Here is a 3,153-nt window from a genome sequence, read left to right on the forward strand (position 1 = left end):
CATGGCCTAGGACGACCTTGCGCCTAAAACTTGCAAGGCCGTTTTCCATGGAGCTCCGCCTGCTAGACGGAACGTGATGATAGTAGGGGGCTTTCTCCAAGAGCCTGGAAGCACTCGGCTTGGCCCAGGATTCCCCTCTCTCAACTGCCAGGGACTCCCTGGCAGAATCAATTTTGGTCCTAGCCTTCTCTGAAGAAATGGAGGCATTCTCTGAAGAAGATGACGAGGCCGACTCGTCATCAGAGCTCTCATCAGAGCTAGGGGACCGCCAACTAGTGCCAGCAGGGTCCTCCCCTAGACTCTCTTCCAGCGCCTGTCCAGAAGGCCCGGGTGCATAAGTTTCATCCGCCTCCTCCAGTATTCCATCACTGGGAGTTCCACTTGTAGTGGGCGAATGGTAGTAGGTGGGGGTAGGAGGAAGATAAGAAGGGCTATCAGGGTGTTCTGACACCTCACTACGAGGCACCCTTATTGAGCCGTCTGAGTAAAAAGTCGACCCATCCGAATGGTAGAAAGATCCATCGGAGTTAGATTTTCTTGCTGTTCTTTTTGTTCTGGCCATAGTGTCCTGCACAGACACGGAAACGGTCGGATTCGGAGAAGTTCGCAAAGCACAGTCTTTGGCCAAGCAGTTGGCACTACTAGTTCTAGATTCAGCCGTCCCCGGTGACCGGCTGATCACTATCCTATGCTGTGCTGCATGCGATTGGGACACCATTTTTTCAAAACAAAGAAAAAATGAAAAGTAAAAGAAGAAAACAGGTGTTACCTTTAGAAGAAGGGTGAGAGACGCTTGGTTGGCTGAAGAACGGTCGGACAACTAGCCGAGTGTCGGATGCTTGAAAGATTGAAACACTTAGGGAATTTTGAGATTCTTAAAGTCAAAAAGTCCAAGATTCTCCAAAGATCCGCAAAGGTGTAAATCTCAGGGGGGTGAAAACTTTCTATTTATAGAAGGGTTAAAACCCTAATTTTTTCCCTCCACAGTAACTTTTTTTTAAATCCGACCACTCGGATGATGACACCTGTCACAGGCAACACGTGGCAAGCGCGTGTCACCTATGAGGGGCAAATGATTTGGGTAAAAATACCCTAGGCCAGTTGGCCCAATCAGAGTCCGCCACATGTCACTGGAAGGGGCGCCACCTTGGACCTCCTAGAGAACGACACGTGGCAGACAGATAAAAGGACCTGGGATTGGCGGGTTAGGCCCAAATCCCGAGGTCTGCAAAAAGCTGCGTGAACATTCCCTAGGGCACGAAACCCTAGAGAGTGCACACTTTTCGAGAAGCCTATAAATAGGAAATGACCTCCTCATTTATGGCTACATACACAAACACATTGAACACGTGAAATACATTCAATACCTTTACACGCCTTACGAGGAATATTTAGTGATTCCTAATCATTGTCAGAACTATCACTCTCAAGAGAACAGTACACCCGAGCTCGGAATCCGAGCAGATAACCTTTTCATTCCGCACCTTACTCTTCGGACCTTTACTAACTTAGGCTTCGGAGGCAGACCACCGACCACTCGGTGCTCCGTTGTTTTGCAGGTACAGGCTTCCAAGTGAGCATCCAGTCTTAGTGTTGTAACTCTCCCAAGGGACTCAAAAAACCCCGAAACAATATACACACACAATCATTAAATTTCGGAATAGCTTGTCCATAGACAATAGATAATCGCCCACCATTCCTTTGGGTTCGACCATGAACTTACCATTATACTTGTGTAGGGGTGTGTTGAGTGTTTACAAATTTTTTTTGGCTTTGGGTAGGGGTTAGCTTTAACGACCTAGCTTTGACCCTCGTCAAAATGGCGCTATTACCGGGGAATGGTGTCATGATTTGATATTGTTGTTGAGTCTATTCCATTTTATTCAAAAACACAAAAAGATTTTCCTTTAGGCTACACTTGTAGCCGTGCTACTAATAATTTCGTTTGAGATTGTGTGCAAGTGAACATGGGAGAAGCTCATAGAGTGACATTGAAGGAGTTGGGCACTCCGGGTGCTTACAAGTATGAGAGCGGGATTGCCTCATTATTGATCCCGGATGGTGATTTTGAAATCAAACCGGCTATGATCACCTTGATTGAGAGGAAACAATATGGTGGCACAAAAAGTGAAAATCCTCTCAACTATCTCAAGGATTTTGAGAAGTATTGTAATACAATTATGGTAGCTGGAGTTGCTCAAGAGTATATAAGGCTCAAGTTGTTTCCCTTTTCTCTCATAGGGAGAGCCTTAGATGAGTGGTTGGACAAGGAGGTAAAGCCAAGGTCCCTAAGGACATGGGATGAAGTTACCAAGACTTTCTTGTCCCGTTTCTACCCACCAAAGAAGACGGCGAAGGCTGGAGCCTTAATCCAAAGTTTTAAGCAATTGCCTAGAGAGAACCTCTATGAAGAATGGGAGAGGTACAAGGATTACCAAAGGGAATGCCCTCACCATGAAATTCCAACCTATCAAGTCATACAAATTTTCTATGGTGGTTTGAGCTCTCATGGTAGATCGAGCCTTGATGCCAGAACCGGAGGGCCAATTATGAACAAAACGGAAGAAGAGGTTGTGGATGTAATAGATGATGTAGTAAGGAACTACATGAATTGGCTTGATGTAGAGATGGAATCGACAAGCACAAGCGGCTCAATCGATCAATCTAATGTCGTCAATAATTTGTCCACATTGGTCTCGGAGTTAGGAAAGGAGGTGATTTCTCTCAAGACTGATGTGTGTCATTTATGGCACCCATGTGATGAGCATTTAGGTTGTTTTCTCCTTCCTTTTATGTCTTTCATACTTAATAAATGCTTTGTTTTATGCTTTGTTGCTTAGTTTTACCTTTCCTCTCTTATTTTGTAGTTTTCGTGTATTTCGTTGGTTTTCTAGCCTTTTCTACTTTATTTGCTCTATTATTGTGGTTGTAGGTATTGTACGAGGTTCGGGTCTTGATTTTGGTGATCCACTAAGGTGGAGGAAGCTTTTGGATCAAGCTCATGGCATTCGGGAAGCTCAAGATGCAAGGAAGTGGAAGTTCCAAGTCTTGGCTCTTGCGCTCGCATGCCGTGAAACCATTAAAGGGTGGTGTACCCACCAATCTAAAGCCTTAGCTACTGCCACTCCTAGTGTTCATCACCATCATAAGTCA

General features: G+C 45.3%; 1 pseudogene; it reads right to left on the bottom strand.

Moving 5' to 3' along the window:
• Nucleotides 1–2,362: 2,362 nt before the first annotated feature.
• LOC145615848 (small nucleolar RNA R71) lies at nucleotides 2,363–2,461 on the bottom strand (annotated as a pseudogene).
• Between the last annotated feature and the right edge of the window lie 692 nt (nucleotides 2,462–3,153).

The sequence above is a fragment of the Chenopodium album genome, chromosome 25, assembly GCF_948465745.1.
Source record: "Chenopodium album chromosome 25, dcCheAlbu1.1, whole genome shotgun sequence".
In the NCBI taxonomy this organism is placed as follows: domain Eukaryota; kingdom Viridiplantae; phylum Streptophyta; class Magnoliopsida; order Caryophyllales; family Amaranthaceae; genus Chenopodium; species Chenopodium album.